Consider the following 15,846-nt stretch of genomic DNA (forward strand, 5'->3'; position numbering starts at 1 on the left):
TGAGATGGGAGCCAATCCTCCCATCAGGTGTCCCCCATTCACAGTCACTGGGAAAAACACACAGAACCTGGAGACAGAGGTCAAGGACATGCTGGCATTAGAGGTGATCCAGCCGTACAACAGCCCATGGGCCTCACCTGTGGTGCTGGTCCCCAAAAAGGATGGGTCGATCCGATTCTGTGTGGAAGCTTAATGCCATCACAGTGTCTGATGCCTACCCCATGCCTGGGCCTGGTGAGATTCTAGACAAGCTGGGGGGCGCTCATTACCTCTCTACTGTAGATCTCCCCAAAGGCGACTGGTAGGTCCCTTTAGACCCAGATGCCAGGTTGAAATCTGCCTTCTCCACCCCTTTGGGGCTCTTTGAGTTCCTGGTCCTGCCTTTCGATCTCAAGGGGGCGTCGGCCACCTCCCAGCGCCGGGTGGATCGGTTACTGAGGGGGATGGAGGATTGGCCCTGGCATACATTGATGACATCTGTGCCTTTAGCCTGACCTGGAGGAACACGTGTCTCAGGTGAAGAGGGTACTGGGGTGCCTCAAGGAGGCAGGACTGACAGTAAAAGCTGAAAAGTGTAAGGTGGGGATGGCAGAGGTGTTGTACCTGGGCCAGAAGGTGGGGAATGGCTGCCCAAGCCCAGAGCCAGCCAAGGTGGAGACAATCAGAGATTGGCCAGTTCCCCAGACCGAGAAACAGGTCCAGGCCTTTATCGGGATGGTGGGGTACTACCGGAGGTGTAAGCTTTAGCTCCCTAGCTGCCCCCATCACTGAGCTATGTAAGAAGGGGAAGCCAGACGAGGTGGTCTGGACCGAGCAGTCCCAGAGGGCTCTCTGGGCACTGAAGGAGGCTCTAATCCAGGGTCCAGTAAATCTAGTAAACCTGGACGGTGCCAAGCCTTTTACAGTGTTCACCGACGCCTCAGACGCAGGACTGGGCATGGTGCTGATGCAAGCGGATGCTAAGGGGGGAGACACCCCATCGGGGACGTGAGCAAGAAGCTGCTGCCCTGGGAGCAGAACTATGCAGCCATAGAGAAGAAATGCCTGGCCATGGTGCAGGCCCTTAAAAAGCTGCAGCTGTATCTCTTTGGGCTTTATTGTGTATACTGACCACTTTTCTCCAACGTGGCTGCCATCAAATGAAAGGTTTCAGAGTAACAGCCGTGTTAGTCTGTATTCGCAAAAAGAAAAGGAGTACTTGTGGCACCTTAGAGACTAACCAATTTATTTGAGCATAAGCTTTCATGAGCTACAGCTCACGAAAGCTTACGCTCTATCAAATGAAAGGGGCTGATGCTGAGCTGCTGGTGACAGAGACACCTGGTCAGAGGGTGGCCCAGGTCAAGATGAATCATAGAATCATAGAATCATAGAATATCAGGGTTGGAAGGGACCTCAGGAGGTCATCTAGTCCAACCCCCTGCTCAAAGCAGGACCAATCCCCAATCAAATCATCCCAGCCAAGGCTTTGTCAAGCCTGACCTTAAAAACTTCCAAGGAAGGAGATTCTACCACCTCCCTAGGCAACGCATTCCAGTGTTTCACCACCCTCCTAGTGAAAAAGTTTTTCCTAATATCCAACCTAAACCTCCCCCACTGCAACTTGAGACCATTACTCCTTGTCCTGTCCTCTTCTACCACTGAGAATAGTCTAGAACCATCCTCTCTGGAACCACCTCTCAGGTAGTTGAAAGCAGCTATCAAATCCCCCCTCATTCTTCTCTTCTGCAGACTAAACAATCCCAGTTCCCTCAGCTTCTCCTCATAAGTCATGTGTTCCAGACCCCTAATCATTTTTGTTGCCCTTCGCTGGACTCTCTCCAATTTATCCACATCCTTCTTGTAGTGTGGGGCCCAAAACTGGACACAGTACTCCAGATGAGGCCTCACCAATGTCGAATAGAGGGGAACGATCACGTCCCTCGATCTGCTCGCTATGCCCCTACTTATACATCCCAAAATGCCATTGGCCTTCTTGGCAACAAGGGCACACTGTTGACTCATATCCAGCTTCTCGTCCACTGTAACCCCTAGGTCCTTTTCCGCAGAACTGCTGCCTAGCCATTCGGTCCCTAGTCTGTAGCTGTGCATTGGGTTCTTCCGTCCTAAGTGCAGGACCCTGCACTTATCCTTATTGAACCGCATAAGGTTTCTTTTGGCCCAATCCTCCAATTTGTCTAGGTCCCTCTGTATCCTATCCCTGCCCTCCAGCCTATCTACCACTCCTCCCAGTTTAGTATCATCCACAAATTTGCTGAGAGTGCAATCCACACCATCCTCCAGATCATTTATGAAGATATTGAACAAAACCGGCCCCAGGACCGACCCCTGGGGCACTCCACTTGACACCGGCTGCCAACTAGACATGGAGCCATTGATCACTACCCGTTGAGCCCGACAATCTAGCCAACTTTCTACCCACCTTATAGTGCATTCATCCAGCCCATACTTCTTTAACTTGCTGACAAGAATACTGTGGGAGACCGTGTCAAAAGCTTTGCTAAAGTCAAGAAACAATACATCCACTGCTTTCCCTTCATCCACAGAATCAGTAATCTCATCATAGAAGGCTATTAGATTATTCAGGCATGACCTACCCTTGGTGAATCCATGCTGACTGTTCCTGATCACTTTCCTCTCATGTAAGTGCTTCAGGATTGATTCCTTGAGGACCTGCTCCATGATTTTTCCGGGGACTGAGGTGAGGCTGACTGGCCTGTAGTTCCCAGGATCCTCCTTCTTCCCTTTTTTAAAGATTGGCACTACATGAGCCTTTTCCCAGTCATCTGGGACTTCCCCCGTTCGCCACGAGTTTTCAAAGATAATGGCCAATGGCTCTGCAATCACATCCGCCAATTCCTTTAGCACTCTCGGATGCAACTCGTCCGGCCCCATGGACTTGTGCACGTCCAGCTTTTCTAAATAGTCCCTAACCACCTCTTTCTCCACAGAGGGCTGGCCATCTACTCCCCATGTTGCGATGCCCAGCGCAGCAGTCTGGGAGCTGTCCTTGTTAGTGAAGACAGAGGCAAAAAAAGCATTGAGCACATTAGCTTTTTCCACATCCTCTGTCACTAGGTTGCCTCCCTCATTCAGTAAGGGGCCCACACTTTCCTTGGCTTTCTTCTTTTTGCCAACATACCTGAAGAAACCCTTCTTGTTACTCTTGACATCTCTTGCTAGCTGCAGTTCCAGGTGCGATTTGGCCCTCCTGATTTCATTCCTACATGCCCGAGCAATATTTTTATACTCTTCCCTGGTCATATGTCCAACCTTCCACTTCTTGTAAGCTTCTTTTTTATGTTTAAGATCCGCTAGGATTTCACCGTTAAGCCAAGCTGGTCGCCTGCCATATTTACTATTCTTTCGACTCATCGGGATAGTTTGTCCCTGTAACCTCAACAGGGATTCCTTGAAATACAGCCAGCTCCTGAACTCAACCAACTCATGGTCACTGCCTCCCAGATTCCCGTCCACTTTTGCTTCCCCCACTAATTCTTCCCTGTTTGTGAGCAGCAGGTCAAGAAAAGCTCCCCCCCAGTTGGCTCGTCTAGCACTTGCACCAGGAAATTGTCCCCTACGCTTTCCAAAAACTTCCTGGATTGTCTATGCACCGCTGTATTGCTCTCCCAGCAAATATCAGGAAAATTAAAGTCACCCATGAGAACCAGGGCGTGCGATCTAGTAGCTTCTGCGAGTTGCCAGAAGAAAGCCTCATCCACCTCATCCCCCTGGTCCGGTGGTCTATAGCAGACTCCCACCACGACATCACTCTTGTTGCTCACACTTCTAAACTTAATCCAGAGACACTCAGGTTTTTCTGCAGTTTTGTACCGGAGCTCTGAGCAGTCATACTGCTCCCTTACATACAGTGCTACTCCACCACCTTTTCTGCCCTGCCTGTCCTTCCTGAACAGTTTATAACCATCCATGACAGTACTCCAGTCATGTGAGTTATCCCACCAAGTCTCTGTTATTCCAATCACGTCATAATTCCCTGACATCACCAGGACCTCCAGTTCTCCCTGCTTGTTTCCAAGGCTTTGTGCATTTGTATATAAGCACTTGAGATAACCTGCTGATCGCCCCTCCTTCTCAGTATGAGGCAGGAGCCCGCCCCTCATAGACGTTCCTGCCTGTGTTTCCTCCCGGTATCCTGCTTTCCCACTTACCTCAGGGCTTTGGTCTCCTTCCCCCGGTGAACCTAGTTTAAAGCCCTCCTCACTAGGTTAGCCAGCCTGCTCGCAAAGATGCTCTTCCCTCTCTTCGTAAGATGGAGCCCGTCTCTGCCCAGCACTCCTCCTTCATGGAACACCATCCCATGGTCAAAGAATCCAAAGCCTTCTCTCCGACACCACCTGCGTAGCCATTCGTTGACTTCCACGATCTGACGGTCCCTGCCCCGTCCTTTTCCTTCCACGGGGAGGATGGACGAGAACACCACTTGCGCCTCAAACTCCTTTATCCTTCTTCCCAAAGCCACGTAGTCCGCAGTGATCCGCTCGAGGTCATTCTTGGCAGTATCATTGGTGCCCACGTGGAGAAGCAGGAAGGGGTAGCGATCCGAGGGCTTGATGAGTCTCGGCAGTCTCTCCGTCACATCACGAATCTTAGCCCCTGGCAAGCAGCAGACTTCTCGGTTTTCCCGGTCAGGGCGGCAGATAGATGACTCAGTCCCCCGGAGGAGAGAGTCCCCGACCACCACCACCCGCCTCCTTCTCTTGGGAGTGGTGGTCGTGGAACCCCCCATCTCAAGACAGTGCATCTCATGCCTTCCAACCAGCGGAGTCTCCTTCTGCTCCCTTCCCTCAGACATATCATCTGGTCCACTCTCCGCATTAGTACCTGTGGAGAGAACATGAAAGCGGTTAGTTACCTGTGTCTGCGTTGCTGAAACCCGGACATCCCCCCTTCTTCTTCTGGAGGTCACATGTTGCCAAGCCTCTTCACTGGCCTCTTGGCTCCGCTGTGCAACCTGCTCTAAATTTTTAGAGCTTTGTGCCCGTAGAAGCATATCCTGACTTTTGTCCAGAAAATCCTCAGTTTCTCGTATGCAACGTAGGGTCGTTATCTGTTGCTCCAGACCTTCAATCTTCTCTTCCAATATGGAGACCAGCTTGCACTTTGTACAGACAAAGTCGCTTCTGTCCTGTGGAAGAAAGACAAACATGGCACATCCAGTGCAGGTCACAATAGCTGAACCCCCCCCTTCCATATCACCTTCCTACTCTGAGCTTCCTCGGAGAAGCTGGGGGCTCTTAACCAAGAGAGCCGGAATCACAACTCTCCAGACTGGAGTGCTGGGAGAAGACCCAATCCCAGTTTGAACCCCAGGGGTTCTGGGGTGGCAAAAGGGCACGGGCCGCATAAACCTTCCCACATATGGACTGTGAGTGCCATTGAGCACACCCAACCTAAGGGAAGGAGCTAAAGGGAAACTGGAAGGGCCTGGTGTAACTCCCACCAAGGAATGGGAGAGATGTTGGGGCATCCATGGGAATGTTGGTGGGTTTGAACTTCCCCAGGTCACCAGCTAAAGTGACCCTGCTCAGTTCGGTCTCGAAGGAGGGAGAGATGTGACAAAGTGAGACTGTTCTTAATGTTCTCTCTGAATACTGTGTGGCTGCCTCAGTTTCCCCATACATTTCTTAAGTATCCAGGTGGTGGGATAAGGGTGTGTGATTGTCGCAAAGCCCTAGAGCGCCAGTGTGATGGTGTCTGCAAAGAGAATGGCCGATGCCCTGTCTCCTGGCAACTGATGGCCTGGGCCCATCCTCTGCAAAGGTGCCAACTGAAGGTGTTGGAGAACAAAGAGATCAGGTGGCCTCCTGGCCTGGGAAAGAGACAAAGGCCAGAGGAGGGGCTGGAGAGTTTCAGCTTGGAGCTGGCTGGGGAAAGAGAGGAAAGATGGACCTGACTGAGGGGTCCTGTTTCCTATAACTACAAGCTCTGTTTTGGACTGTGTTCCTGTCGTCTAATAAACCTTCTGTTTTACTGGCTGGCTGAGAGTCATGCCTGACTGCAGAGTTGGGGTGCAAGGCCCTCTGGCTTCCCCAGGAGCCCCACCTGGGAGGACTCGCTGTGGGAAGCGCACAGTGTGGAAGGGGATGCTGAATGCTCTGAGGTCAGACCCAGGAAGGTCGAAGCTGTGTAAGCTTCTTGCCCTGGAGACAGTCTGCTCTCAGAGAGGAGGCTCCCCCCAGAGTCCTGACTGGCTTCATATGGAGTAGTTCCAGAGCATCACCCTGGTGACTCAGTGACACATCCAGAGAGCTGTTAGAGCCGCAGCACAGGGGTCACTGAACCCTCCAGAGAGCTGTGAGAGCCACATCCTGTGGGTCACTGTACCCTCCAGAGATCAGTGAGAACTGCAGCCTGTGGGTCACTGCACCCTCCAGAGATCAGTGAGAACCACAGCCCATGGGTCACTGCACCCTTCAGAGAGCTGCTTCAGCCGCACCCGGTGGGTCACTGCACCCTCCAGAGATCTGTGAGAGCTTCAGCCCATGGGTCACAGCACCACCTGGAGATCAGCAGCCCTTTGATCTCTGCACCATCCGGAGAGCTGCGAGAGCCACAATCCGTGGGTCACTGCAACTTACAGAGAGCTGCGACAGCCGCAGTCCATGGGTCACCTCCTCATCCAGAGATCTGCGAGAACTGCAGAAGCCAAAGGTTTATTTTACATCTTTATTCCATTCCAAGGATAGGTGGCAGTAATTAGGAGCAGAGCAGAGCACAGCCTCCCTCCCACCTAGTCTATCCTTAGGAAGCTCATTTTTCAAGCAACCCCATGAAGAGGAGCATAAATATAAATATATCGATGAACAGTTATGTTTGGAGTAAGCTGCAGGCGTGTTTCAGAGTGAAGCCGTGAAGCAAGTAAGAGAGCCACTTGCACTTCCCCAACTCACCCTCCTTGAGGCCTCCAGAGCCCAGGCAACCCCCATCCAGCAGCAACCAGGTGGGGACAGGGAGTTCTGGGGTGCTGTCCTGGAGTACCTTTGGCTTTGGGATAAGCAGTTCTGCCCTCCTACCTGGGGGATGGACTGGAACATCAGCTCACTTCTCTGTAGCTCCTCCAGCCCCAAACCCTATGGGAGTCACTTTGCCTGCTTCTGGGATGCAGCCACCTCTGGGGTAGAAGGACAGCAGCCAGGCAACACAGCAGTGTGGGCTAAAAGGAGGGCGGGGGGGATTGGCCAAGGATACCAGTGGCACCAGTTAGGGGGAGCACCCCCCCCCCCAGACATTTACACTTGCTCAAAGCTGCATAGCCTCCTGAGCTGGGGGGGTGGGCAGGGCCCAACCTCTTTGAAGCAGTAGCCTCATGTTAAATGAACACAACTCCCTTGGAGCGGACTGGAACATGCTCCGACTGTGTGGGATGGCCAGGCCAAATGGCATCATGTCCTGGCACAAGGGAGCCCGGTCCTGAGTCCACCGAGAACTTGACTCCAGACTGCACCAGCTCATGTGCTGGATGGGTAAGAGACGGAGAGACTGCCCAGCCAAGGGCAAGCCAGTGTCCCTGTGGTGGGGAGGGGGGAAGAGAGGAGCAAGGACTGGAACAGGGTCCCGGTCAGGGGAGGGAAAATAGGGGCTGGAATTTGTCGTCTCTTCCCCCACCGCCTGCAGACCCCCCCTCCCTCCAAAACGTTGGCACCACTAAGGAGAGGAACTCATACAAAGCTGTCATGGAATCTGCACGAGAGCAGCCTGGTAAGCTCTGCTCTGAAAGACCCTTCCCCCCACCCCCACACACTAGTAATTGGCATGAGACTCAGTTAAAATCGACCAAAGAAGGGTGAAGGGCTGAGCCAGTCCCAGCAGGGCTCAGATCCGGGCTCCCAAGAGAAACGAGGTAAATCACTAATCACGCCCTTGTAGCATTGTATTCAGAGGTGCTGTATCCTGCTGGGCAGCATCCCTGCCCCGCACACAGGGCCTGAGTATGCTGCTGCCTGACCATCACTCCCAAAGCCTTTCCAGCAAGAGGCCAGGTACTGAGCCTGGTCTCTTACATGGAGCCCAGCCACTGCATGCCAGCAGTTCTTATGCATCCATGCAGGGCAGTGCTCTGCTTTCCCACATCCTTGCCAGCTAGGAGAGGCCACAGGAGTGCTTTGCTGAAGGACGCCTCTCCAGTGCTTTCAACAGCAACAGACACAAGCCTGCACCTGACACTGAACCACGGTGCCAGAACCGTGGCATCCACAACGCATGTGATTCCCTCCGCCTCCGCACTCGTGCTGCGAATACCACAGCAATTCACCCATTGAAACAACAGAACCCTCATAATCATCTCAAGGGCTTTGAATAGCAGGAATCATATCAGTCACCGCTGCAGTGCAGCCACCTCTGGGACAGAACATGACAGCTGGTCAATGCCACACAGCAACGCTACACAATAGGTTCAAAGAGATGAAAGGAAGGCCAGCCCCATGGTTAAGGCAATGATGTGTATCCCACGAGAGTTCAGTTCATTTCCTGGATTTGCTACAGGCTCCCTGTGTGTCAATTAATCTATCTGGGCCCCATCTGTAAAATGGGGATAATACTCCCCACTCTATTTACATTGTCTGTGTTACAGGACAGGGGCCGCCTCTTGCTATGTGCAGTGCATGTGCTAATCTGAGCAGGGCTGTAAGAGGAAGTGGGCACGCTGGCCTTTGAGTTGCCGTGGGTAGAGCTTTAGGTAACAGCAAGGACAGTTTCTTATCTCTAAAAAAAGAAAAGGAGTACTTGTGGCACCTTAGAGACTAACAAATTTATTTGAGCATAAGCTTTCGTGAGCTACAGCTCACTTCATTGGATGCATGCAGTGGAAAATACAGTGGGGAGATTTATATACACAGAGAACATGAAATAATGGGTGTTACCATACACACCTTACCTGATCACTCTTGTTACAGTGTGTATGGTAACACACATTGTTTCATGTTCTCTGTGTATATAAATCTCCCCACTGTATTTTCCACTGCATGCATCCGATGAAGTGAGCTGTAGCTCACGAAAGCTTATGCTCAAATACATTTGTTAGTCTCTAAGGTGCCACAAGTACTCCTGTTCTTTTTGCGGATACAGACTAACACGACTGCTACTCCGAAACCTTTCTTATCTCTGTTGACTGTAGGCATCTAATTTTGATATTGTGTCTAAATTACCTCCTGGGTATCCCTGAGAGAACATGCAGGACATAGTCTTGTATAAATCGGAGAACACAGCCATGAAACGACCCCTTGCCCCCCGTGACCCAGCTAGCTTAATTCCACGCTAGGAATCGGATTATTATTCTGCACAAACTCACACACATCCAGCCCTCTGAACCCGTCTCTCACCAAGAGCACTTGCAGGTGAGATGCAGTTACAGCAGCGAGCACTGGGAATGGGAAAGGAACAGAACAAGGTGGTTACTTAGAGCACAACAGCATCCAATTACTGACAACAGTCACTCATGCTTCACAAGTGCCCATTTCTTTACAGTGCTTTTCCTCCCCCTAAAACGTGATGTCTCACAGTGGAGGGAGATTATCCATCGAGATTTGGAGTTTTAAAAGAACCTAAGGGAGTCAGGCGCCCAAAGCCCATTGATTTTCAATGGAAGTTGGGTGACTAACTTTGAAAACGCCAGCCCTAATTCTTTTATAGCCACCTATTATCTGCCAAGGTGATTTGTGAATTGTGCACAGGCCTTATCCGAAAACTACTATCTTCTGAGATCCTGTGCAGGCGTAGTTTGGCATCGAGCCGGTAAAGGTCCCTTCAGCTCATGGAGTGCAGAACTTGCAATAGCAGGCTCCGGGCGGCCTGTTTGCTAGGAAGGTCAGGGAGAGAAGTCAGTCCTCTTTCTTACAAGAGTGAAAGAAAGAAGTACACCTTCTGGGCTAAAGTCTCTCCCTAAAGCTCCCTCTTCGCTTCCAGCAGGTACATCAACTCATCTACATCAGTGTTTCTCAACCTGGGGGGGGCATGATCCCCAGAGGGGTCGCAGGATGGGTGCCGGTGGAGTCACAAGTGCAGGGCCGGTATTGGGGGTTGGCAAGCAGAGCAATTGCCAGGGCCACATGCCACAGGGGGTCCAAGCTGTGTCATTTGCTTCAGCCCCAAGCAGCGGGGCTCAGGTCTCAGACTCCTGACAGGGGTTTGCAGTCGGGAAAGGCTGAGAAGCCCTGTCCTAATCTGTTCTGTAGGACAGTGATTATGAAATAATAGCTTGAAACCTGGACCTAGGATAAGTTTACTGAAGCCAGAAGCAGTGCTCAGGCCTAAGGAGAGTAAATCAGACTTAACTTGATGAAAGCCATAATCCAGAAGTGTCATTACATTTCGGTCCAGACTTCTCACCCCATCTCCCCTTGCCAGAACTGGCAGCTGGGAAAAGTTGATGCTGCGCACCTTGGGGATAACAACTTACACCTCACCAGCGGTGCGGTGACCATCCCCCAGTTCCAACCACCATGCACAGAGGTCAGGGATATCCTGCAAGGGCCTGGGGAGTGGCACTAGAGGATAAAGGGAAGGCCCAATCTGTAGGAGATAATCCTTCCGATCGGTTGCGCAGATCATTATTAGAAGCAGACATGATTTCTTTCCCCTCCCTTTGATCCTCTGCTTTGCAGAATTGTCATTCCTGCCCCTCGGTTCAAACTTACCTTCCAAGCCCTGTTGCTTCACCCTTGTTAATGTCTATTCACATGAACAGGCCATGGAGACTAGCCCACACAAGAAAAGAGGGCTGAGGCTTAACTCCTCCCCACCAGGCTTGGGGCCCAACAGGAGGCTGCAGAACAGAGAGGAAAAAACACCTGCCCTGCAAACCCTCTCCTTCCTTTCCCATGTCTGGCACCTTAGCGCTGTGCTGCTAAACAGTCTTCACGCTGCATTTATCACCCACCTTGCCTGTTGCCGTCACTGCTGCATCTGGGCAGACAGGAGCACCTGGCTGTGTTGTTGGGGAGCAGCGCGCCTACCTGTAGACCAGGCCAATGGGTCAGCTCTCAAACCCCAGCTGGGCCGTCTTGTCTTCTGATGCCGCCTGAAGGGAGTTGTCATCTGGAGTTGTTAACATGAGGGAAAGAGCAGGGGGTACCTGGGGGGTGTCCTGGCCAGGGTTCTCTCTCTGCAGAAGCTGTTGCTTAGCAAACAACATTTGCTGCATGCCTGAGGGCACAGCCAGCATCTGTGATGTCCTTAGTGCCCAGCCTAGTACAGGACAATGGAGCACCTGAAATGGGGTCAGTCCTGAAGGAGCCATCCCAGGGTTTGCCCCATGCCCACTGCATTAGGAGACGAGTTGTCATTTGCCTGTCTAGATGCACTCCCACCCCTCCACCGGATTCAATAAAGCTGCTGCTTCTTTGAGTCTCAGGGATTATTCTAGGCTCTTGACCACCTGAGACACAGCAGCACCTAACTCATGGCTTTGGCCAGCATCCTGAGGAGCCTTTGATTAAATATCTAACATCACTGGATCTGTATTAAAGGTCCCTGTCAGCTGGTGGACACCACAAACACTTCATAAGCTTTAGGGGCCTGCTCCTTCTTGAGCTCCTTCCCTTTGCTGCCCTCTGGTGCCACATGGCGGGATGGAACCTGGCCCTATGTGGATGTGGAGCCAGCTTAGGTAATGGCTGCGGTGCGGGGATGCGTGCCAGCTGGCCCCCAGGCTGCTCTAAATTCCACCAAAGCCAAGGCTGGCACAGAACCAGGCAGAGAAGCAGGGAGCCATAAGCAGCTCCCCCATCTTCAAAGAGGGGAACACTGGCCCACCAGAATCGGTGTCCATACAGGTCTGGGCTTTCTCGGCTACATCCACCCAAGGTGCTCAGCAATGGGAAGTCCACTGTGAGGAGACTGGGGTGCAGGAAAGTGACCAAAACCCACCTTCTACTAGGTGACCCACAGGAAACGGAGCGCTCCAAAATTAGCCTTTCTGTCTGGAGAGGGGAGCATAGTTCAGTGGCCACAGCACCAGTCAGTGCATCCCCTGAGGGGACTCTGCCAACCCAATGCCCAAGGGAGGGTGGCAGTGGAATCGCTGGCCATGAATCCGCCCAAGAATGGGCCTCCTTGAAAAGCTGTCAGCCTCTTCTGAGAGATTGGGGACTTTAGGATGACTCAGTTCCCTTCTCATCCCGTGGTCAGGATTGAAGCACATTGGCCTGGGGACACCATAGAAAAGGTGGCATGGCCACTGCCCATAGAATCATAGAATATCAGGGCTGGAAGGGACCTCGGGAGATCATCTAGTCCAACCCCCTGCTCAAAGCAGGACCAATCCCCAACTAAATCATCCCAGCCTGGGTTTTGTCAAGCCTGACCTTAAAAACTTCTGTGGAAGGAGATTCCACCACCTCCCTAGATATGCATTCCAGTGTTTCACCACCCTCCTAGTGAAAAAGTTTTTCCTAATATCCAACCTAAATCTCCCCCACTGTAACTTGAGACCATTACTCCTTGTTCTGTCATCAGCTACCACTGAGAACAGTCTAGATCCATCCTCTTTGGAACCCCCTTTCAGGTAGTTGAAAGCAGCTATCAAATCTTCTCATTCTTCATTCTTCTCTTCCGCAGACTAAACAATCCCAGTTCCCTCAGCGATTCCTCATAAGCCATGTGTTCCAGTCCCCTAATCATTTTTGTTGCCCTCCGCTGGACTCTTTCCAATTTTTCCACATCCTTCTTGTAGTGTGGGGCCCAAAACTGGACACAGTACTCCAGATGAGGCCTCACCAATGCCGAATAGAGGGGAACAATCACTTCCCTAGATCTGCTGGCAATGCTCCTACTTATACTGCCCAAAATGCCATTGGCCTCCTTGGCAACAAGGGCACACTGTTGACTCATATCCAGCTTCTCGTCCACCATAACCCCTAGGTCCTTTTCTGCAGAAGTGCTGCCTAGCCATTCGGTCCCTAGTCTGTAGCGGTGCATGGGATTCTTCCATCCTAAGTGCAGGACTCTGCACTTGTCCTTGTTGAACCTCATCAGATTTCTTTTGGCCCAATCCTCTAATTTGTCTAGGTCCCACTGTATCATATCCTTACCGTCCAGCATATCTACCTCTTCTTCCAGTTTAGTGTCATCTGCAAACTTGTGGAGGGTGCAATCCACACCATCCTCCAGATCATTAATGAAGATATTGAACAAAACCGGCCCCAGGACCAACCCTTGGGGCACTCCATTTGATACCGGCTGCCAGCTAGACATGGAGCCATTGATCACTACCCATTGACCCCGACAACCTAGCCAGCTTTCTATCCACCTTATAGTCCATTCATCCAGCCCATACTTCTTTAACTTGCTGGCAAGAATACTGTGGGAGACCGTGTCAAAAGCTTTGCTAAAGTCAAGGAACACCACGTCCACTGCTTTCCCCTCATCCACAGAGCCAGTTATCTCATCACAGAAGGCAATTAGATTAGTCAGGCATGACTTGCCCTTGGTGAATCCATGCTGACTGTTCCTGATCACTTTCCTCTCCTCGAAGTGCTTCAGAATTGATTCCTTGAGGACCTGCTCCATGATTTTTCCAGGGACTGAGGTCAGGCTGACTGGCCTGTAGTTCCCACGATCCTCCTTCTTCCCTTTTTTAAAGATGGGCACTACATTAGCCTTTTTCCCAATCGCCATGAGTTTTCAAAGATAATGATCAATGGCTCTGCAATCACATCCGCAAACTCCTTTAGCACTCTCAGATGCAGCGCATCCGGCCCCATGGACTTGTGCTCCTCCAGCTTTTCTCAATAGTCCTGAACCACTTCTTTCTCCACAGAGGGCTGGTCACCTCCTCCCCACACTGTGCTGCCCAGTGCAGTAGTCTGGGAGCTGACCTTGTTCGTGAAGACAGAGGCAAAAAAAGCATTGAGTACGTTAACTTTTTCCACATCCTCTGTCTCTAGGTTGCCTCCCCCATTTAGCAAGGGGCCCACACTTTCCTTGACTTTCTTCTTGTTGCTAACATACCTGAAGAAACCCTTCTTGTTACTCTTAACATCTCTTGCTAGCTGCAACTCCAGGTGTGATTTGGCCTTCCTGATTTCACTCCTGCATGCCCGACCAATATTTTTATACTCTTCCCTGGTCATTTGTCCAATCTTCTACTTCTTGTAAGCTTCTTTTTTGTATTTAAGAGCAGCAAGGATTTCACTGTGAAGCCAAGCTGATCGCCTGCCATATTTACTATTCTTTCTACACATCGGGATGGTTTGTCCCTGTAACTGTAATAAGGATTCTTTAAAATACAGCAGCTCTCCTGGACTCCTTTCCCCCTCATGCTATTCTCCCAGGGGATCCTGCCCTTCATTTCCCTGAGGTTGTCAAAGTCTGCTTTTCTGAAGTCCAGGGTTCGTATTCTGCTGCTCTCCTTTCTTCCTTGTGTCAGGATCCTGAACTCGACCATCTCATGGTCACTACCTCCCAGGTTCCCATCCACTTTTGCTTCCCCTACTAATTCTTCCTGGTTTGTGAGCAGCAGGTGAAGAGGAGCTCTGCCCCTAGTTGGTTCCTCCAGCACTTGCACCAGGAAATTGTCCCCTACACTTTCCAAAAACTTCCTGGATTGTCTGTGCACCGCTGTATTGCTCTCCCAGCAGATATCAGGGTAATTGAAGTCTCCCATGAGAACCAGGGCCTCATGTAACTTCCGTTAGTTGCCAGAAGAAAGCCTCATCCACCTCATCCCCCTGGTCCGGTGGTCTATAGCAGACTCCCACCACGACATCACCCTTGTTGCTCACACTTCTAAACTTCTAAACCCATGTTGTGTGATAGAGGGCATCAGCCTTCACAGCTGTCAGCTCAGCACTCCCCGCATGAAGAAAAACCACTAGCACCAACCGGTTATGCCACGCTCCCATGAACAAGCAGGTTAAAGAACTGAATCATTCTCATGCAGTCTACTTGCTTATTGGACATGGTGGCTAACACTGGAGCTGGTTGGGTATTGTATGACTGGCGGGGAGGAGGGAAGGAGTGTCAGAAAATGCTGATTTGGCCAAACTGATACTGCTGGCAGAAAAGGGTCAGCTTTGACAAATCTCCCACTTTGAAAGCTTTTGGAATTTTTTTCCAAAGTATACCAAACATCCCATTTTCACATTACCTAAAGGACACTTGCGACTTTTTGTGTAGAAATTTTAGTTATTTATACTAACAGAAAAAAGGTTAAAACAGTTTTTAAAAAGTCGACTGAACACAAACCATCCTGACTGCCCGGAGCTGAGTGGTTTTTCAGATTACCAGTTTGGGACAATTTTCAAGCTTTCAACTTTTTGTCCCAACTGGAGATGGGGAAAATATTCCATATTTGGAAAACTCTTGCAGCCTAGGAAGACAGTTTCCTGCCCAGCTCTTCTTAGTGTGGCCAGAGCATCAAAGGCCCAGATCCTCCATGGTACTTTGGCACCTAACTCCCATTGATTTCAGTGAGAGCTGGGCACCTAAATACCTTTGAGGATCTAGGCCTAATAAACTGGCCCCACCTCCTCTGGCACTCCATTTCACCGCTGTCTCACCCCTACACTGCAAACTAGGTTGACTTTGTGTTGGAGTCAGCTGTGTCTTTCCCACAAGTCTTGTGCATGGGGTAGTGCATGGTTGTGCTTCCCTGGAACAAACATGGAAACCCAATAAAAATCGAGAATCACATTCTGCCTCCCAGAGTCCCCCTGTCCTGAGGAGAGATGTAGCCTGCACCAGTCCTAACCTTGACACATCAGGCATCCCCAGCAGACATGCACCAGCCAATGCACTGGGAGGATGGAGTCAAGTCTCCGCCCATTCCCTGACCTTCCCCACCCACAGGGAGCAAGACAAATAGTTATTTTCTTTAAATTAATAATT

General features: G+C 50.9%; 1 pseudogene; it reads right to left on the reverse strand.

Moving 5' to 3' along the window:
- Positions 1-265: 265 nt before the first annotated feature.
- Positions 266-15,846, reverse strand: part of LOC141994658 (zona pellucida sperm-binding protein 3-like) — a 40,047-nt pseudogene continuing 24,466 nt past the window's right edge.

Source organism: Natator depressus, chromosome 10 (genome assembly GCF_965152275.1).
Source record: "Natator depressus isolate rNatDep1 chromosome 10, rNatDep2.hap1, whole genome shotgun sequence".
Classification (NCBI taxonomy): domain Eukaryota; kingdom Metazoa; phylum Chordata; order Testudines; family Cheloniidae; genus Natator; species Natator depressus.